Consider the following 22,753-nt stretch of genomic DNA (forward strand, 5'->3'; position numbering starts at 1 on the left):
CATGAACACTTTCCTGTGCCTTTCGTCGGTATTCTTTGTGTGCGAGGCGCCGAGTACAACAAAGGAACAAGCGTCAAAAGTGTGAACTGAAGGAAAAAGCAAAGTGCCTATTAAGTTTTGTGAATTCAGTATCCTAAAGCTTTCAAAAGTAATGAAGGTGTTTGGTGAGAATTTGAACAGTGCTTGAATGCTCTTCTTATTTTCTTATTTGTATTTATTTACTTATCCATTTATCTATTTACTTACCTTATTACACACAAGTATATTTCAAAGCATATTTTACGAAATGTAGCATACGCAGTTGTATTGCAATGCAGCGTCAATATTTATGTAATATTTAGATTTCACAAGTACAGTAATGATACTTGGACCACACCAGACTGGCAGACAACAACAACAACAACAACAACAACAACAACAACAACAACAACAACAACAACAACAACAACGTCAGAGATAGAGAGTTACCACAGCATCTCTCACTCTTCCTTCGTGATCCCTTTGTTTCGTCACCTGTCTTTGCAATGACTCGTGGCTGAAGCAGATCAACTGGCTCATCGTATTTACTCAGTTCTTCCAGCTCGCTCTTCTTTCTTATCTGTTGCCTTTATTACCATCCACCCGTCCCTTCCTTTCTCCTCTTTCCTTTCTTTCTTTTCTTTTTTTCTTTACTTCCTTTCTTCTTTCCTCCGTCTTTCCATCCCACCCTTCCTCCCTCCGCCCCTCCCTCCCTTTCTTACTTCCTTCCTTTCTTCCTCCTTTGTGACCGAAGTGGTAATATAATTTTATCACATTCCCATAGAAAATATATTACCTTTGAGACTAAAAAGGATTGGACATCAGAGAGAGAGAGAGAGAGAGAGAGAGAGAGAGAGAGAGAGAGAGAGAGAGAGAGAGAGAGAGAGAGAGAGAGAGATTCGTAATAAGATCCGTACCCTGAAGAACCGTGACATCTGCTTGTTGCCTGCCTGTGCAAATATGAATGACTTGCTGTTATTATCATTATTATTATTATTATTATTATTATTATTATTTTTATCATTATTATTATTATTATTGTTGTTGTTGTTGTTGTTGTTGTTATTATTATATTATTATTATTATTATTATTATTATTATTATTATTATTATTATTATTATCATTATTATTATTATTATTATTATTACTTTTATTATTACCGTTATTATTACAAGATTGATGCGATAAAGTCCTGTATTCCTTCACGATTTGACTCACATTGGCACTGTTTTTAAAGATCACAGCGATGATTAAACAAGTTGTCATGATATTTCTTCTATATGTGATGTAAAATTGTGTTTATTATTGTTAGAATCACAAAAACATCCTTGCAAGCGCTCAATAGCTTCCACTAGCGATTTCTGAACACTCACTAAAACCACGAAAATATCCTTAAAATCCCTCCCTTTAACTTCCACTAAAGACCGTTAAATTGTCACTAGAATCATTAAAGCACACTTGAAAACTCTAATAGCTTTCATTAGAGTCTTTTAAACTCCCTCGGAAAGTCCCAGTTACTTTCACTAATGTCCGCTAAACTCTCACTAGAATCTTGAAAACCCGCTTGAAAACTCCCATTAAGTTCCAATGGAGTCTCTTAAACTCCTAAAAACTTCCACTATGGTCTGTTAAACTCTCACTAGAATCATGAAAGCATCATAGAAAAAATCCACAATAACTTCCACTTTAGACCATCAGACTATCACTAAAATCATGAAAACACTCTTGAAAATCCTGATAATTTCTACTGCAGCCTGTTAAAAGCGCTCGAGGTAAGGCGGCAAATCATTCGAGAATTCCCGGCAAAGACTTCGATTTATCCAGGTGAGGAAATGAAGGGGAAATGTGATGGTTCTGAAACTGTTTTTTTTTCTTGATTATTTACGTACATGATTGGCAGTGGAGTAAAAAAGTAAGATTAATTAACACTCTATCAAAAAATGTCATGGAAGTGTTGAAGAAAAATAAATAAAAAGGAAAAGACACATTAGTTAGTCAATGTTGAAGAGCTTATAGGAAAGGACATAAGGAGTGAAATTCCTATATTTAAGAACCATTCAAAAAAATATATATATATGATTGAAGGTTTGGAAAAAAAGGGGGGAAAAAACAAAAGAAAAAAAAAGAAACGAAATTTAGTTAGCCAATGTTGAAGAGTTATCAGCAGAAAGAGATTTGAGAAGTGACGTAAGTATATTTAAGAACCAATCTAAAAAAAAAGATATATAGAAAGAGTTGAAAAAAAGGAAAAAAAACAAAAACAAAAACAAAAGAAAAGAAAAAAGAAAGGGAATTTAGTCAGTCAACGTTGAAGAGTTTACCAATAGAGAGGAATTTAAGGAGTGAAGATAATAAGTTTAAAATAAAATCTTAATTATAAATATTCGCATTATTAAGGCTGAATTAAGGTCAGTGTGAGAAATCAGTGGAGGAGACCGAAGATGCCACTCAGCGTTTCATTTCCTCCATTTTTCCTGCTTCAGACTTCTTACTTCGCTTTGATTCTTGTCATTTCCATTGATCAAGTGTCACTGCTCTCTCTCTCTCTCTCTCTCTCTCTCTCTCTCTCTCTCTCTCTCTCTCTCTCTCTCTCTCTCTCTCTCTCTCTCTCTCTCTCTCTCTCTCTCTCTGTGTGTGTGTGTGTGTGTGTGTGTGTGTGTGTGTGTGTGTGTGTGTGTGTGTGTGTGTGTGTGTGTGTGTGTGTGTGTGTGTGTGTGTGTGTGTGTGTGTGTGTGTGTGTGTGGTATTTTTTTTTTTTTCTTTTGACCAGAATTCTAATGACCAGAAGTCTGAGTTGCACTGATGTTTGTCTTCCAGATTGATGCTCTCTCTCTCTCTCTCTCTCTCTCTCTCTCTCTCTCTCTCTCTCTCTCTCTCTCTCTGCTCACAGTTTTTGTCATGTTTTACCTTCTCTCGTGCCGCGGCGTAGTGCAAGTGTTTCTTTTATCACTGCGCTCACTCTCCTCGTTTTCTGTCGTTCGTGTCTATTTCTTTTCTTTTCTTTTCTTTTTTGTTTTACTGAAGCTCTCTTAGTACAAAAACACCAATAAAAAAAAAAGAATAAACCATGAATTGTTGCCTCCTTTAATCTACGAACTAAAATGAAAAAAAAATTGTCTACCTTTTGTTGATCTATTGTAAGAAAAAAAATAAAAATAAAACAAACGCATGAATTACAGTTTTGGGTCCTTTAATCTACAAACTGTAAAAAAAAAGAGGGCATTTGTCTTTTTTTTTTTGTTGAAAGGTTTATATTGTTCTACAAAGCTTTATTTTTATTTTATTTATTTATTTTATTTATTTGTTTTTATTTATTTACTTTTTTCCTATGAAGGAATTAATGAACAGCTTATCTCATAGGCACTTTATTCCCGAAGTGTCTGTCAGAGTGAGGCTTAGCACCATTTTTTTTTTTTTTTTTATTCAGACACTCCACTATATTATATGGATAAAATTGTATTGTCTTCATGCATATCAATGACTGCTATTATTATCATTATTATTATTATTATTATTATTATTATTATTATTATTGTTATTATTATTGTTATTATTATTATTATTATTATTATTATTATTATTATCAACATTTTTGCATTTTTTCGTGTGTCGTTCTGTTTTTTTTTTTTTCCCAAGCTATTTAAAATGTTTGTGTTCGTGTTGTGTGTGTGTGTGTGTGTGTGTGTGTGTGTGTGTGTGTGTGTGTGTGTGTGTGTGTAGTTCTATTTATTTTTTCGTATTGGGTTTTAGTGCCGGTTTAATATATATTCTTTACATGTATTCACGTCTATTTTTGTGTTACTAAGAGAAGATGATTAACGTATAGTGCTGTGCAATAAGTACACCTAAGTGCTGGATTGTTTCTGGTAATTTAATTTTATAGTTCTTTCAAATGTATGGCCTATGAAATACCTATCTATCCATCTATGTGTCTGTCTGTCTGTCTGTCTGTCTGTCTGTCTGTCTATTTGTATGTCTGTCTGTCTATCTATCTCTGTCTGTCTATTAATCTATCAATCTATTTATTTATATATACTTACCAATCTGTTTGTCTATCTGCGTATCTATTGCTCCATTTTCACGTGCGTGTGTGTGTGTGTGTGTGTGTGTGTCAGAGAGAGAGAGAGAGAGAGAGAGAGAGAGAGAGCAAGGTTTTCTTGCCCCAGAAACAGAGGATCAAGTTGTCACCTCTGGCCACTCCTCCTCCTCCTCCTCCTCCTCCTCCTCCTCGTACCCTTCCTTCTCCTGTCTCTTCCTTTCCTTGCACCTCTCATTTCCTTCCTCTTGTTGCATCTTCTTCCCCTCCTTCCTTTCTTCCATCTCCTCGCATTGCCTTTCCTTCCCTATTTTATCATCTAATCGCTTCATTCCCTCTCCACACTTACTTTCATCGTATCATCTTCACTTCCCATTCTTCATCTCCTTTCCTTCCATCATTCCTCTTCTGTTCCTTCATCCTTTATTCTTTCTCTTTTTCCTCGTTCCTCCCTCCCTTCACCATTTCTTTCTCCATTCCCACATTTCCTTTTCTCTCTCCTTATTACTTCCTATCCCTTTACATTTCCAACCTTCTTCTTCCTTTGTCTTCTCGATCCCTGTTTATCCTTGTGTTACTGCATCCATCGCCTCTCATCTTTTTCTCTGTCCCCTTCACTCCCCGCTTTCACTTCCTCCTTCAGTCGTTTTCATTCCTTCCTCTTATTCCTTCATCAACTTTTTCCCTTCTCTTCATCTCACCTTTCCTTTCCTATCTTCGTTTTGTCCTATTTTTTTCTATTCCTTCTTCTTCATCTTCTTTTTTTTTCTCTCCTGGCTTCCTTTTTTTACCTCCTCCATTCATCCTGCCATTCATGATCTTAATTTCCTCCTCTTTTTATCTTTTTCCTCCATTTTCTATTAATCTTCATTCCTTTTTGTCCCTCCTTCACTCAGCTGTCATTTCCCTTGCCTCCTTCATATTCAAATTTTCTTCTCTTCAGCTTTCTTCTCTTTCCTTCCATCTGCTTTTTCTAATCTCCCTTCATCTCTTCTTCTTTTTCCTCTATCATAATTTCTTTAACTCTTCACCGTTCCTTTCTTTTTTTTCCCTTTCTTCCTCCTCAACTCTTATTTTTCTTGTGTTCCTTCATCTTTTCTTCCTCTTTCTCTCTCCGTGTCTTTTTTTTTACAAAATTCCCTTCCTCTCTCCTTCCTATTCCCTCTCTTTATCTTCCTTTCCTAATCTTTCTTCTCTTATTCATCTTCTTCCTCTTCCTCCTCCTCCTCCTCCTCCTCCTCCTCCTCCACCTACACATATACAGTTCCTTTTCAAAATATTTCCACTTTCCTTCCTCATCCCCATTCCATCTTTCCCAAACTTCCCCGCTTGTATTTTTCTTCTCTTTCCTCCACACACGTCTTCATCTCGTATTCACTCTTCCCCTTCTGTCAGATTCGCTACCTCCACCCACTACTGCTCTTCCCCTTCCATAATCTTTTTTTCCTCTTCAGAACCTCTCGTGCATATTAGCTTTCCTTTATCTCACTTCCCCTTCCTCCTGCTTCTTTTTTCCTTGCTTATGTATTATGCCTCTCTGAAACCTCATCTTTTTCGCCTTTCCCCCTCTCCGTGTTTTTCTTTTCTTTTTTTTTCGATACTTCCCATATCCATTTCTCTTCCCACCATTCCTCCCCTGACGTTCCCCTTTCCTCGCCGCATTTTTATTCCCCTTCCTCCACGTTTCCTCTCCCCCTCCTATTTCCTCTTCCGCGCCCCCCTTCCCTAAACGCTTTCCTTCCGCTCCCTCGTATGTTTTTTTTTTTTTTTTTCTTTGGTCGAGGAAGAATTTTCAAACTTCGGAACACGTATTTATGATATTAAGGAAGCTACATATCAAACTGTGTCCGGATGTTGATTTGTGTAGGAGGTGTGTGTGTGCTGTTTGTATTTATTTTTCAGAGAGAGAGAGAGAGAGAGAGAGAGAGAGAGAGAGAGAGAGAGAGAGATTTTATATAAGAACATAAGAAAATAAGGGAAGCTGCAAGAAGCCATCACGCCTACACGTGGCAATCCCTACATGAAACATACCAACCTATTTCCACCTATTATCTTTATCCATGAATTTATCTAATCTTCTTTAAAAAAAAAAAAAAAAGCTCTCTAATGACTCAGCACGAAGAACAGCCTGCTTACTGAGTCCAGTCCATTCATCTACCCTGTGTGAGAGCCAATGCCTTCTTATCTCTTTTCAAGTTCAAATTTCTGGAGCTCGTACCTTATACAACTTCATGCATCTCCCAAGTTTGCTTGTACGCACGCATATTTTGCTAATTAGCAGAGGAATTCCGCCAGTCTGAGGAGGTGAGGCCAAGGTGGATTACCAGTGAAGTAAACACTCCTTCATTTTTTGAGAATAAAATTTAAAGTGGGTTTGAAACAACTGATTTCCATGAACCAACAGTAGCAGGTATTATGAACGATAAGCGTTCGCACTGCAACTGTTAATCATTCCTCGGGTGAAAAAATAAAGATGAAATAAAACTCTGCTGAGCTGTAAATTACTCCACTAGAATACATAAAAATAGAAATACAATTGTTGTTATGAAAGAAAAAATATTGCAGCTTAGCTCTATTTTTTTGTTTACCTAACAACACGCAAAAAAGAAGTGGAGTTAGTGTTAAGTAACGCTCAGCAGTCAGAGTGGAGGAAAATTCCTGCGTCATACAAAACTCTCTCTGAGGCTTCAAGTGCCGAACGACTTCGAAACAGAGAATCGAAACTGAGAGGCGACGTGTCGGTGCGAGCCAGTGTCGGCGGGTGTGTTGTGCGGTGACCACGTGTAGTCAGGTTGTGTGTTTTCTTGAACATTTATTTGTGGTCAAGACAAGTAGAACTGCCGAAGTTCTGGAAGTCTGTTCTCAACGACTCAGCGGGTATGGTGAGTAAATGACGAAAGTATTACGGATATTCCTGGTGCGTAGTAAAACAGATGAGGAGCCCTCCAGCCAGCCTAGTGACGCCGCTAGATAGGGAAACAAGAGTTGCCAGATCACACATAACGCAGTTTTACTTTACCAGTTTTTCAATTGGTAAAAACGTATTTGCTGAACCCCTTCTGTCTTAGAGATGTAAAACTAATTATTTTCAAACTGGGAAGTTTCAAGGCTCACGAAAATCAGGGTGAGTGGCAACAGTGGAGCGCCGTTCTGACCGAATACTACCCGGCTGGCCTACACGAGGCATGCATGAATCTCACTTCCTTGCTGTCAGAACGTCCCCGTGAATATTATTTAAAGAAAGACACGACATCATTTAGAATAAACTGTTTTCCTCATTTATAATAAACTGTTCTCTTCATATTTCAAATTTCGCACGAATCTTGTAGCTTTTATCTATATTTTTTAGAATTACTGAGGTCATGGGAATATAAACACCACATCACAAGCAGCCACATCATGTTTTGAGATTCTTCAAGCTCTTTTGGATATGGTATAGTAAACAAATATTTTTTTTTATTTTGACTTTTTATTGTTGCAATTTTTGTGATAAAAAAAAAAAAAAGATGAAAACTAAACCTTATTTAGTTCGAGCTCGTCAATTGAGAAAATTCAGTTTGGCTGACGTTACGGCCTTCTTTCATAGCAATAGGTTGACGTGGGACGGTTTCTAAAGAAAGCTAACGGTGGCATTACAAGATATAGGCGTCCTGTATGGTAACCATGGCGGACAACGGCATAGGCAAACTAGATTTAGATGTGGTGGGCTATTTTATCCATTACTGTGTGCGCCACTCCAATCTCTTGCGAATATTCAAAAAATGAAAATAATTATTCGAGATCAATAACAGACCTACGTAAGTATTGAGTCAATTCCTGCTGAGTCAACTCCGATCCTTTAACAGAAAATTAAATAAGTTTATGGATGGGATGAAATGTCAATATAAGTAGTTTTATTTTTTACAGGGACGCGTAGACCTGCTGCCTCTTTGCAGCTTCCCTTATTTTATTATTTTATTTTTTTCTTATTGCAATCGTGTTTCATAAGGATCGTGCGCCTAGAGAAGCGCCGCTCATCAGTGAGACTGTCTGAAAGAACCAGGTGACAAACGGAGCAAATACGAGTAAATTTTGACAGTGATAGTGATTTCTTTCTGAAGGGTTGCAGAATGCTTCTATTTTGAATACGCCTGAAGGATAAATTTTAATAACTAGTAAAATTCTGTCTTTGTCTCGCCATACGCAACAGTCAGGCCGAGTTGGGGAATTAAACTATCCCCATTCAGAGAGGTATGAATGATAACTGATCAGAACATTACCAAAATTTCATAATTTCGGTCGAAAGAGGCAGAATACTTTCAGCGTGTTGATTTCCTTCGAGGCTGGTTGTGCCCTTCTCGTTCCTAACGTATATAGAGTATCAATGACCAGCACAAGAGCAGTGTGCGTCATTTTGCTGCGACGCACTACCTTTATACATACAGGGCCATAAATATAAAGGACGATAATCGAAACAAATCTAGAGATAACGTGATGTATACTTGTAATTCTCAGAAAAAAAAATAAATAAATAAATAAAAAAAAAAATAAAAAATATATATATATATATATATATATATATATATATATATATATATATATATATATATATATATATATATATATATATATATATATATATATATATATATATATATATATATATATATATATATATATATATATATATATATATATAATTCATCGGTAAAAGAACAAGTAAAAAACTGTCATGAACATGTAATCTCAGGCATAGGATGTCTACTAAGGGGATATTAAGGCTGATAACACGGCAAGCGCTAGTTCGCCATCCTGGTGAACTAGCCTTCAACTTTGCAATCCTCCACGACCTAGAGCAATTGGTGCAACACCCTACTTGTATTCCTGACCGTCTTGGAGATACGCCCAACATTCTTGACCTTTTCCTGACCTCTAATCCTTCTGCTTATGTTGTCACCCTCTCTTCTCCGTTGGGCTCATCCGGTCACTATCTCATATCTGTATCTTGTCCTATCGCTCCAATCCCTCCCCAGGATCCCTCTAAGCGAAGGTGCCTCTGGCGTTTTGCCTCTGCTAGTTGGGGGGACCTGAGGAGGTATTTTGCTGATTTTCCTTGGAATAACTACTGCTTCCGCGTCAGAGATCCGTCTTTATGCGCTGACCGCATAACAGAAGTGATAGTGTCTGGCATGGAACCGTACATTCCTCACTCTTTTTCTCGACCTAAAACCTTCCAAACCTTGGTTTAACACAGCTTGTTCTCGTGCTCTACATGGCCCACAAAAGGTACTTAAGCTTTCCATCACCAGAATCTCATGCATTTTATTTCTGCCCGGAACCATGCCAATTCTGTTCTCCAACTTGCCAAAAACTCCAGAAAGTGTCAAAATCTTTCAAGATCTAACTTCCCTCGTGACATCCTAAAAAGAATGACCGTTCTAGTCCCTCAAACTACCGTCCTATTGCTTTAATTTCCTGCCTATCTAAAGTTTTTGAATCTATCCTCAACAGGAAGATTCTTAAACATCTATCACTCCACAACCTTCTATCTGATCGCCAGTATGGGTTCCGTCAAGGCCGCTCTACTAGTGATCTTCTAGCTTTCCTTACTGAGTCTTGGTCATCCTCTTTTAGAAATTTTGGTGAAACTGTTCTTGTTGCCTTGGATATATCAAAAATTTTGATAGAGTCTGGCACAAAGCTTTGATTTCCAAACTACCCTCCTACGGCTCCTTTTCTTCTCTCTGTAACTTCATCTCAAGTTTTCTTTCTGACCGTTCTATTGCTGCTATGGTAGACGGTCACTGTTCTTCTCCTAAATCTATTAACAGTGGTATTCCTCAGGGTTCTGACCTGTCACACTCTCTCTTCTTATTATTCATCAATGACCTTCTAAACCAAACTTTTTGTCCGATCCACTCCTACGGTCATGATACCACCCTGCACTTTTCCACGTCTTTTCATAGACGTCCAACCCTTCAGGAAGTAAACATTTCACGCAGGGAAACCATAGAACGCCTGACTTCTCATCTTTCTAAAATTTCTGATTGGGGCAGAGCAAACTTGGTATTGTTCAATGCCTCAAAAACTCAATTCCTCCATCTATCAACTCGACACAACATTCCAGACAGCTACCCCTCTTCTTCAATGACACTCAACTGTCCCCCTCTTCTACACTGAACATCCTCGGTCTGTCCTTTTCTAATAATCTGAACTGGAAACTTCACATCTCATCTCTAGCTAAAACAGCTTCTATGAAGTTAGGTGTTCTGAGACGTCTCCGCCAGTTTTGTTTTGTTTTTTCACCTCCCCAGCTGCTAACTCTGTACAAGGGCCTTATCCGTCCATGTATGGAGTATGCTTCACATGTCTGAGAGGGTTCCACTCATACCTCTCTTCTAGACAGGGTGAAATCAAAAGTTTTCCGTCTCATCAATTCCTCTCCTCTAACTGACTGTCTTCAGCCTCTTCCTCATCGCCGCAATGTTGCATCTCTAGCTGTCTTCTACTGCTGTTTTCATGCTAACTGCTCTTCTGATCTTGCTAACTGCATGCCTCCCCTCTTCCCACGGCCTCGTTGCACAAGACTTTCTTCTATTTCTCACCCATGTTCTGTCCACCTCTCTAATGCAAGAGTTAACCAGTATTCTCAGTCATTCATCCCTTTGTCTGGTAAACTCTGGAATTCCCTGTCTGCTTTTATATTTCCACCTTCCTATGACTTGAATTCCTTTAAGAGGGAGTTTTCAAGACACTTGTCATTCAACTTTTGACTACCGCTTTGGACCCTTTTCTGGGACTGGCATCTCAGTGAGCTTTTTTTTTTTTTTTTTTTAATTTTTGTTACCCTTGGCCAGTGTCACTTCTACATAAAAAAAAAAAAAAAAAAGCCAAGATGGAACACTGCAGACAGACAGTGAGAGAGTGAGAGGCGAGATCAACAAGTTGCCAAGGTGCCAAGATGAACTGCAGATCAATATGTTGAGGACACTGGGGGCTTACGTATGTTATGAAAGACAGAGTGATGATTACTATTGACGATAGAGACGAGGGGCAATCACATAATGTCCTTCTTTCGTCACAGCTAGCAATAATCAAACGTTTTTAATCAGCCTAAGCAGACTTAACTTAGGGGGAAACTCTTTGAGGAAGTTACCGCCTCCCTCACGATCATTCTTGAATTTGTGGCGATCTCCGGTGGATTTTATTTTTCTTTTTTTATGGGAACAAACTCCAGGAATCCTCGCCTCCTCAGTCACCGGGACGCATCATGAATATGGCATTGGCAGCTTTGGCGATCAATAAGATTTTCTCTCCCACGCCGCCGAAACCGACCAGATTTACATTCCAGAGAAAGAGACAGACAAGAAAGGAGGAATTCTGAGGAAACATCAATTGAGAGAATGTGGAAGGAAGGAAGGAAAAGAGAGGAAAAATACTGGATGAAGGGAACGGTGTATTAAAAGAATAGGGAAGAAAGTTAAAAGAGGAAACTTGGGAAGACTAAAGGGAAATGTAAAAGGTATTGGAAGAAAAATAGAGGGAAACAAAGAAGGGAAAGATAGGGAGAGCTAGGAGGCACCAGAAAGAAATGTGTGAAAGAAATAGAGGTAAAAAGTAAAGATAAAGGGGAAGGTATAAGGTACTGGAAGAAAAAGAAAAAAAATAGAGATAGGATAGGGAAGAGGATAAAAGGTACTGGAAAAGAAAGGAGGAAAGAGAATCGTGAATACAGATGTAGAAGGGGAAGTCAGGAAAGTAGAAGATATTGGAAGAAAAAAAGAGAAACAAAACTAAGGAAAGGGAGAATAGGGAGGATGGTAAAAGGTGCTGGAAAAAAAAAGGAGAAAGAACTATGGATGCATGGAATGGGAAGAAGGCAAGGGAATGGAAAGGAGGATCTATCGGCAGATATATAAATGAAAACGGAAGCCGGTGAATCTTTGGCAGTTCGATTCATTTTTCACACACAAACCAAACCAGTGGAGTGTGGGACTGTGTGGCTCAGTGCGAGGCGACGTGCGGGGAGCGGCGGCTCATCTGTTGCGTGTATCGAGACGCGGGGGGCGGGGCACCTGGCGCGTGGGTCCGCAACAGGTCATCTCAAGAAGGGAGCCGAGTCGCTGCTACTATGACGTCATTCCTCCCTTTGTTCATTGCTCTGTTTGCCGCGTGATTACTAAGCGTTCTTCCTGCTCATTGGTGTCACTTTGGAATGGTGAGAGAGAGAGAGAGAGAGAGAGAGAGAGAGAGAGAGAGAGAGAGAGAGAGAGAGAGAGAGAGAGAGAGAGAGAGAGAGAATAATTCTAAACACCAACATTAGTAAGAATTTCATGTATTTCAAGTATTTGGTTTACGTAGAATGAGTAAGACTTTTAATAGTTCCTTTAATTGTATTTTATAGCATTACATTAAAAGATAAGCGAAGTGTAAGAAGACACGTTCCTCTTGTCATGGGGTTCTTTCATCCTTGCATTCCTACGTGTCTTACTTCAGCTTGCCTTATCGCAAGCAGCCTCGTAAGGGCATACAGTACTAAACTTATTAATATATTGTAGGTCAGATTTGTCGCTTATCACAACAGCTTCGACATGGCAAACAGTCTTACGTCTTCAAATTAAGGTTATCACAAAAACATACAGTACTAAACCTGTTCATTTATTGTAGGTCAGATTTGTCGCTTATCACAACAGCTTCGACATGGCACACAGTCTTACGTCTTCAAATTTAGGTTATCACAAAAATAGCCTCGCTCTACTTAAACTGTGGAATTCTGCTCGTATTTCCTCCTGTCTTCGGGTTTTGCCTCTCGAATTTTGGATAACCCTTTTAACTGCACTTTTTGGGTGTTTGATCTTTCGGTAGGGTTTTTTTTTAAGCATTTTTCTTACTCTAGCACACTCTCCTCCTACATGAAAAAAAAAATAAATAAATAAATAAATCTTTGACTTCTAATATACCTCACTAACAGCCTCGTGCTTTTCCGCTGTGTTCCTTTGTGATTACAGGAAATAAGCTCTAAAGTGTCATTTGAAACCTAACAGCGAAAGATATGAGGGAAGCGAGTCCAGGTAAGGGTTCAGAAAGTTCCGGGAAAAGGTTACCGGTGCCTGTAGGAGTTAAATGATACCTGTGGTGTAGATGGAGGAGCTTGATGCAATAGTTCAGGCGGGTGTTTGCCAGTCTCGTGAGCCACATTCTCAGTTTTAGTTCATATCTCTCCGTAGCATGATCAGTCAACACCCCTACCCCTTTTTTTTTTTTTTTTTTTATCCCCTCAATTTTTACATGCGAGTCAGGTGTCGAGGAGGGAGGGAAGGCGATCTGTGTTCCACGACGCCTGACGGAATGTTTGCCCTAATGGTTATCTTACCGGGAAGCGAAAATATTAGCGACCTCCTTCACATGCCAGCGTCAGAGGTAATCATCTTTGCCTTATTTCATCTTATCCTCCTCGTTTTCATCTTCCTCCGCCGTCATCCCACGCGCCTCACTCACTTCACGTCCCACGCATGTTTTGCAGGAAATTCTGTCCTTCACTTAACTGTGACACGCTTTCCCAAACCACATGGTACTTATTCTTATTCCTCCTTACTTCTGGACACATACTGCAGCACGTTAAGAATAAAGCTAGCAACACGAGCTCTGGCTTTGCCTATGCGCTGAGTGAAAAAGCAGACACGTGTAAAAAATTCCTAATAATGGGATCAGTATTGCGACGAAGCGCCTTTATAAGAGATTCCCGCAGCTTCTAAAATACATGTAAACCTTTGCCTTTTATACACCAGCTGCGGAGGAGACTGGCCACCCTGCTCCTTATGGCGAGGCGGGGATTGGGCAGCGCTATTAGCTTGCCCCCACACTGAACTTTATTTTTTTTCCCGGAGATAATACTGGAATAACATTAGCGTTTTTCAGCTGAAGGTCAGGTTGATTTAAGTTTTGGTTAGGTTTATATTAATTCGCTTGCTTAATTTCACTGCTGATCTCACTGAGTATAATATGATTAAAAAAAAAAAAAATGAAAAAAAAAAACGTCATAGTCTGCCCAGAAATATTTGTAGGCTAAGGCTATTTCCATAACCCCCTTTCATTGTGTTAGTGGCTCTGGCCTAGGGTAACAAAAGTCTGAAAGAAAGACCACACTGAAGGTGCCTGTCTCCAAAGGGTGATCAAAAAGAACTATTCAAAATTATGAGGATTAGTGTCTTAAGTCCTACTCATTGAAACAGTTCGAGTCATACTGTAGGTAGGGGAAATACAGGAGCAGCCAGGACGTTTAAGAGTTTAGAGTTTAACCTTTTAACCCCTTTGCCAGCGATATGACACTTGTTATTTGGGTAAACGTAGATGATTTTAATGAGGAGAATATATAGCTACAGTGACTTACGGACCTCAGTTACATGATTACGCCATTTGGTATCAGTGATGACTCGATATTATAATGTTGAGTTGTATCATAAAGTTTAATGAAGTTTAAGGAGAACTCGCAGCAGTCAAGAGTTAACTTTACAATGTATCCATGAACCATTTCCTGTTACGAACACTTTTCCATCTCAACGCAGTGTCTTTTCCATCCAGTCTCGTATTGATCATATATGTACTGCCTTTCCGCTCTTTCATCTCAAACCACAGTGTTTTTACCATCCAGCCTCGTATTTACAATATATCAATGTACTATCTTTTCCTATAACGATTTTTTTTTTTTTATCGTATTATCTTTACAATATAACCATTCACTGCCTTTCTCCTGTTACGATTTACCACAAGGCTCACTGGGTCGTTACCATTCTGTCTCGTATTAACTTAATAAACTATCCTTGTATACTATCTTTCCCCAGTTACTAACCTTTTCTTCAGCACATACCACACACTGTCTTCACCATCCAGCCTCTGTCTTCCACCTGACGGACAACCCCAAGGAAGACTAATGCAGAGTCCACCTGTAACGTGACCAGAACACATGAGAACTGCCTTCGTAATCCACCACAGTGTCCTCCCGAGGGTTGGTGTTTGCTGTTCCTCTGGTGACTTCTTTGTGTGGTGCGTCGCTCGTTGCTCCCTTATGGCAATGCGCCAGGTAACCCTTGACAGAATGAGGTTACCAATGAAAAGCTTGCCGCCATTCCAGACCTTCCTCTCTCTCTCTCTCTCTCTCTCTCTCTCTCTCTCTCTCTCTCTCTCTCTCTCTCTCTCTCTCTCTCTCTCTCTCTCTCTCTCTCTCTCTACATCCACCTATCAATACCTGTTTAGAGTGCATTTTTTTCTTTTCTTTTTTTTTTTTTTTTTACCATGCGAGGATACTGGGCGAGGTCTACAAACACCCGAGAAAAAGCTCCGTTGATTGCCTTGGTGTAGAAAGAAGAACAGTGGAGGAGTTTCAAAAGAACATGGCCAATTTTACTGGAAAGGGATTTCTATTCTTGTCTGTTAAAGGAGTGCAGGATCACAGGAATGTCGAATACAGGTTAAGGCAGCGTGTTTCAGTTTGTCGGTGAGAGACATGAAGGGAGGAACAGAAAACTGACATGATTGATATAGGAAGCGTTGTGCACTGAGGCGGCAGGCTGCAGAAGGGAAAAGCGTGCATTCATTGTAAACTCCTGAACTCTCCACATATTTCCATCCTTCCCATCTTTCCCCTCCTACGCCTTGAACTATTCCAAAAAAAACTATTTGTCGGGACATCTCCAGAACTAGATTGGCCTACGTTTCAAAAATCCTCTTTTTTACATATATATATTTTTTTTTGTGTGTGTGTATGGGAGCGAGGGGAAACAGCAAGCTTTCCTCCCTGATTTTTTCTGTCCATTGCCGGTCTCCACATGTTGAAAAATTGCAGTATTAAAAAAATTATGAAAGCAGGGAGTAAAGACAGCAAGAGATGCAACACCGCCACGGAATGTGAAAGATTAAGGACAGCAAAGGAAGGGAGAGGTGTTGATGAGATGTGTTGTTCTTGACTGACTGTTATAGACGAGATGAACAAATGAGTCTCTCTCTCTCTCTCTCTCTCTCTCTCTCTCTCTCTCTCTCTCTCTCTCTCTCTCTCTCTCTCTCTCTCTCTCTCTCTCTCTCTCATACACACACACACACACACACACACACACACACACACACACACACACACACACACACACACACACACACACACACACACACACACACACACACGAGAGACGTACTGAGTGAGCGCGTGGGGTAGGAAAGATAACAGGCACAGCGCAGTACATCCGCCCTCATGCAAGGCGATTTTTAGCAAGAATGGAGATATTAATTTCTAGTTAAGGACAGTCCAGCTTCATTCAGCGTGGAGGAGGAAAACCTTCGTTAAGTCTGAGTGATCGGATAGTACATGGGAGATTGTGAAATGATTAGTCTATTTATCTATCTGTCCATCTAGTTCCGTAGGTCCCTGGTGGAAAGGCATAATCTCGTAGGAATTTAGTGTCTGAGTCACTAATTTAAAGCTTGCGTGGGTTGTTTTGGAATCAAGGCCAGAGTTTGGTAGCGTCTCTTCGTGAGTTGTATGTTAAACAAGTGACCTTGAAAACGATGGTGAAAAATGCAGGATAGTTTTCAGCGTAGGAGTAAAGAGGCTTCTGTTCCTGTAATGAGACCTATAATGACTCAGCAGACTTTTTCCAGATTACTTAAGTCTTAGAAGCAATTTCTTACACAGTTTGTTGTTTCCAGCTTGTAGCCGTGCGTGGGACAGATCAAGCACGCCCAACGCATTTTGAAGAAGAGGAGGGAAGTGAGTGAGTGAGTGAGAGGGCAAGTGTGTGTGTGTGTGTGTGTGTGTGTGTGTGTGTGTGTGTGTGTGTGTGTGTGTGTATTATTACCGATTAACATAAAGACGACAGAGGGGAGGCTGTCAACAGGGCGCCACTTGGGGCTGCTGTTAGCAAGCCTCGCCAGGGAGGGTCAAGGCCTCCCACTCTCTCGCTCTTCCCCTGCATGTTTGACATTTAATTTTTGGAGTCAAGGGAGCGAGACAATTCAGGGCCGTGCACGAGGCAGGATTCTGGCTCACGATTCCGGGCAAGCGTCCAATGGCTCTCTGGCCCGCTCATATTTATTACCAGAGAAAGGGTAAAAATAGAACGAATCTTGACATTTACAAAAAAAGAAAAAAAAAGAAAAAAAGAAAAAAAAGATGAAAGAAAAAGAAAAGTCACGCAAAAGAATGTTCAGAAAGATTTTTATTTGTCAGGAGTGAAATGACGTCAACATTGTTTGGGTTGTTTCAAACTTACAACGTATCTTTCCGAGTGGTGGGTGGCAGGGAACAGTGGGAGGGTGTGAGGGCGTGGTGGGAAGGATGTGTTGTGGGCGTAAAAGGTCAGCCAGTTTTAAGAAGTAAGCTAGGCACACCATCCACGTCATCTGTTAGGGAGGTTGTTACGATGACTTTTTGCAGTGCCATCAATACCTGCTGTGGCCTGTGGGGGCTTGGAGATCATCCTTATTGACCTCATGTTCTTCAGTCTACAGGTGACTAAAAGACAGGTACATTTCAAAATTCATGCTTATTAAAACTTTTTTTTTTTTTCCACAATTCTGAGCCACGTGCCAATTACCTCTTCCTCGTCCTCATACAACAAGACTCCCCAGAACTCCCACCCTTGTTTTGTCTGCACTGCCATTACGAGGGTTAACTGTGTCTTCATTCTTTCATTTCTTTTACCGGCAGACTCTTCGAACACTGAAACACTCCTTTTTTTTTCTATTTTATTCCTTCTTTCTTCTTCCTACGATTTTGAATTGATCTAAAGGAGGAGCGTCAAGGGAACTCTTTACGCTAAAACTGGCAACTCTTTTTTTTTTTCTTTTTTTTTTACTTCAAATAAGTGCATTAATGAAGCAGCAGTCTAGCTCTTGCTGTTCTCAGCCAATCGCCTGCACATGAAATTGATAAAGGTTGCTTTTACATATACCATTCTATTTATCTTTCACACTATATGTCTTTCTATCGATCTATATACTAGCTTGAAATCTAGACAAAACATCACGCCTCCTAAGAACACAAGAGAATAAGGAAAGCTGCAAGAAGCCATCAGAACTACACGTGACAGTCCCTGTATGAGATTATCTTCCTGTTTCCACCTGTTTCATTGTAGTGAAAAGAAATACGGTATATTTCGAGTCCTCTGTTCTGTCCCTTTAAATAGCCTTGTACCACATGCAGAGAATACAGTGATAGCATTTTTCCACCCCCGCCGCGTTATGTGTGAGCCAGACCGTGCCGTGTTGCCACCGCCACACAGGAAATGTATCTGTGCTTTTAGAAACTGGGGCGGTCCACGCTGTCATGTTCGCCATCGGTAGCTTGTCAATAACAGTGCTCCCGCTCGCTTCTCTCGTGCTCCTTTTTACCCTTTCCCCACATTCAGCCCCTCATCCCTCTAAGTGGCAGGCCGCCCGGCTGTCTGTATCTATCACACAGACGTCATGCTACCTGCCCTCACTGTTGCGTTTTATTTAGCTGTCCTATGTCCTCTTCTTTTTTCTCTCTTCCTCATTCCTCTCACCATCCTCTTCTTCCTTTTCTTTTATTTCTTCTTCTTCTTCTTCTTCTTTTCTTCTTTTTCTCCTTTCTTTCTTCGTCTTCTTCTTCTTCTTCTTCTTTTCTTCTTTTTCTCCTTCCTTTCTTCTTTTTTTCTTCATTTCTTATTTTTTCTTTTTCTTTTTCTTCTTTTCCTTTTCTTTTTTTCTTTCTCTTCTTATTCTTTTTTTTTTTTTGTTTTCTCTTATTTTCTTTTTAATTTCTTCTTCATCTTTCCCCTCCTCCTCCTCCTCCTCCTCCTCCTCCTCCTCCTCCTCCTCCTCCTCCTCCTCCTCCTCCTCCTCCTCCTCCTCCTCCTCCTCCTCCTCCTCCTCCTCCTCCTCCTCCTCCTCCTCCTCCTCGTCGTCATCGTCGTCGTCACCTAGGCGAGGTGGCCGAGTGGTTAAGGCGTTGGACTGCTAATCCAATAGGTTCTCCCTGCGTGGGTTCGAATCCCATCCTCGTCGAACGATATTTTCTTTCACCGAGTGTTCCATTACTTATACAATGCAATCACACATCCTGCACAGCCGGAAAGCAGCGTGTGACACCACGTGTGCCTCATAGAGCCCACTGTCTCGCGTGCTGCCACCACAACTCCTCGTCATCACCCTTACCAATAATAAACGTGAAGATCTTTAACCCTGAAATGGTTGGGAGACCGACTCTAAGACAGAAGACAGTGTGTCGCAATAAACAGAAAAGAGTCAGATTGGCATAATGTAAATAGCGGCGTACCTCAAGGCTCCGTATTAGGGCAATTTTTTTTCCTTTTTTTTTAATATACATCTATGATATTGATGAGGGAATCAATGAGTAAATTCGCAGGCGACACCAAAGTAACAATTAAAGTAACATTGTCACAATGAGAAAATCTACGGTGTGAACTCAATACACTAGCAAGCTGGGCAGAAAAATGGCAGATGAAATTCAATATAGAAAAATGTTCCATATCCAAAAGTATCCAGTTCCATATCCAAAAGTTTTCCATATCAGAAACAACAACGTTCACGCTAGATATGAAATTAATAATATTCCATTGACAAACGCTGATAAGGAAGAAGATCTTGGTGTCATAATATCTATAAAGAGCTAAAACCGAATCAACACTACACAGATACAGTAGAGACAAGAAATAAATTAGTAGGTCCGTGGGAAGAACCCTTAATTAAATTCAAGTCAGTAAATTCTTTACTCGCTTTGTATAACTCACTAGTGCTCCCTCATCTTGAATACCGTATACAGTTTTAGTCAGCGTATTACAAAACAGACATTGATAAACTAGAAAAGATACAGCGTAGAATTACTAAGAAGATTCCAAGATTGCGTAATAAACTGTATGATGAATGACTGGAAGAATCAAATCTACTTAGCCAAACGAAATGTACAATAAGAGGATACCTATTTAAAGTGTTCAGAATGTTTGAAAAGTATAGCAACTTAGACACTAATAAATATTTTATTACTCATCATTGCACCTAAACGTTTTAAATACCTCAAGGCGAAGCACATTACTTTAACCGCGTCATTAATATCTGTAATAAACTCCCTTCAGAAATCGTAATTCAAATTAAATCCTTTGAAAATGAAATAGACAGATATTTAAAAGCAAATCTCGAACAAGCTTTCTTCTTATCCAAATAATTACATTTGAAAGCACAACCCGTATGTACTAACCTAACCTGTTTATTTTACAGATAGCGATATAATAAATGCACCCACACCGGGTCTATTATTATTAATGGGTCTATTATTATTAATGACTTCATTTTCAGACAGCCAGGCGTATAGTATAGGAAGTTCTATCGTCTACCATAGGGTGGATGATAGAACTTCCTTTCATTCTTTCCTATGAAAATTCCTTGTCATTTTTTTTTTTTTTTTTAATACAGCACAATACTTTTCCCATCTATTTCCATGCCGGTGAAAGTTAGAGGGAGTGATGGGCGGGGAGGAGCTTTCTCTCTACCCTGAAGTACTTACCAAACAGCTTTGCAAGGACTTAGTCTGTTTTTTTTTTTTTTTTAATGTAGGAGGGACACTAGCCAAAAGCAACAAAAATACAATAAAAAAAAAAAAAGAAGGCCCACTGAGATCCCGGTTCCCGAATAGGGTGCGAAGCGGTAGTCAAAAATTGAAGGATAAGTGTCGTGAAACCTCCCTCCTGAAGGAGTTCAAGTCATAGGTAGGTGATAATACAAAAGCAGGCAGGGAGTTCCAGAGTTTACCAGAGAAAGGGATGAATGATCGAGAATATTGGCTAACTCTTGCATTAGAGAGGCGGACAGAATAGGATGAGAGAAAGAAGAAAGTCTTGTGCAGCAAGGCCGCAGGAAGAGGGGAGGCATGCAGTTAGTAAGATCAGAAGAACAGTTAGCATGAAAATAGCAGTAGAAGACAGCTAGAGATGCAACATTGCGGCGATGAGAAAGAGGCTGAAGACAGTCAGTTAGAGGAGAGGAATTGATGAGACGACATGAAGATCCGTTAACGATAAAGAAGAGTCATCATCAGCACTGACACTTAATGTCCGCGTCTCGCACGAACAACTTGACTTATTGAATGGATCTTGGCTACAGACTGACTTTTTTCGTGTTATTGTATACAAGTGTATTGACTTATGGATTGTGAAGCTTAATAAACTCATCCAATACAAGTGTTCATAGAGTAGAGTTGAAGAGATCCGCAACAACAAAGGAAGTAATCAAACAGTTAACTTTTTGACTGCCAGTGCCAAGTGTAATTTTCTTTTAGCAACCCTAGGAAATAATACGCATTGAAAATTAAACTACAAGCACAGAAGTGTTTCGCTACATATTAGGCAATACCTTTTGTTGTGTGTGTGTTCTTTCAAAATTCTCATCTAAACTTACACGAGACATTTATATCAGGCTAAGAAGAATACTATTTAGCAACAACAAGCAATTTTACACATAAAAAAAAAAAAAAAAATTAAACTACAAACATTAAAAAGAGTTAGTAGGTATTCGATGACACACCTTAGTTGTGAGTGTAGCCTTTCAAAACTCTCATCTAAACTTATACGAGACTTTTAGATCAACCTGAGAGGAATCTGTAGCAACTAAAGGTTCAAATCATGCTGTGCTTGTAATATAGATTGTTGCTTGGTAACATTCTCTGTGGTGACTTTTTAATGGAAACATGTCATACGCAGTTCTCACCTTAAATTAACGCATTCAAATCACAGCCCTCTTAATTTGTACTTTTAAGTTTTTCTAATGTGTTTGTTTTGAATTTAAACTGCATCTTATTTTTGTTGCTTTTACTTTTCATTTTAATATTACTTGCATTTTTATGCTATCCTATATTTCGACACCATGTGACCTTAGTTATGTGCCACGCAAGATATATTTTAATAATTTCACTTCACTTCATCAAGATTTCAAGATAAAAGGGCCAGAAGGTAGTATAAAATGAAAAATAAATAAAAAAAATAATCGGTCCGTTTAAAAAGTTTACAAACCAAAGACATTTTTCGTTTATGGAACTGAAAACTCGGACGCGGCAAACTGGGACAATTTATTAACGGCGCATTGTTTGCGAAGTTATAAAAGTTGGCTTGCAAGTTGGCCTTCATATTTTTCAAGATAAATTCCCGGCATCGATCACTGGGCGTCCCGGCGCCGCACAATTGTATTCAGGCGGAACTGTGTCCTGTCACTCATGGTGAGGCATTACCACACCCACAGCACCGCCTCTCTCTCTCTCTCTCTCTCTCTCTCTCTCTCTCTCTCTCTCTCTCTCTCTCTCTCTCTCTCTCTCTCTCTCTCTCTCTCTCTCTCGTGTATGTGTATGTATATATATACGAGTATATATATATATATATATATATATATATATATATATATATATATATATATATATATATATATATATATATATATATATATATATATATATATATATATATATATATATATATATATATATATATATATATATATATATATATATATATCACACATTATCTATCTATCTATTTTTATTTTTCAATCTATATGCATGTCTATTTCTCTGTGTATCTACCTGCCTGTCTACTTATCTATTTATGATGAACATTTCATATCAGCTTACAAACAGAATCTTTGCTCGTGTCTTATATTTTCACACGGGACGTGCATAATTTTCATCGTTTATAACTTCCGCTTCT

At 39.2% G+C, this 22,753-nt stretch overlaps 1 long non-coding RNA gene and 1 other non-coding gene across 2 annotated transcripts in view; both read left to right on the top strand.

The window, feature by feature from the left end:
* The first annotated feature begins 6,810 nt into the window (after nucleotides 1-6,810).
* Nucleotides 6,811-22,753, top strand: part of LOC135105436 (uncharacterized) — a 49,459-nt gene continuing 33,516 nt past the window's right edge. The window contains exon 1 of the long non-coding RNA XR_010270841.1: nucleotides 6,811-6,937. This is a non-coding gene — a long non-coding RNA (uncharacterized LOC135105436). The remainder of the gene's footprint in view (nucleotides 6,938-22,753) is intronic.
* Nucleotides 18,968-19,049, top strand: Trnas-gcu (transfer RNA serine (anticodon GCU)). Its single transcript has one exon. It is a non-coding gene; the product is annotated as a tRNA-Ser (tRNA).

This window comes from Scylla paramamosain, chromosome 12 (assembly GCF_035594125.1).
Source record: "Scylla paramamosain isolate STU-SP2022 chromosome 12, ASM3559412v1, whole genome shotgun sequence".
Taxonomy (NCBI): Eukaryota; Metazoa; Arthropoda; class Malacostraca; order Decapoda; family Portunidae; genus Scylla; species Scylla paramamosain.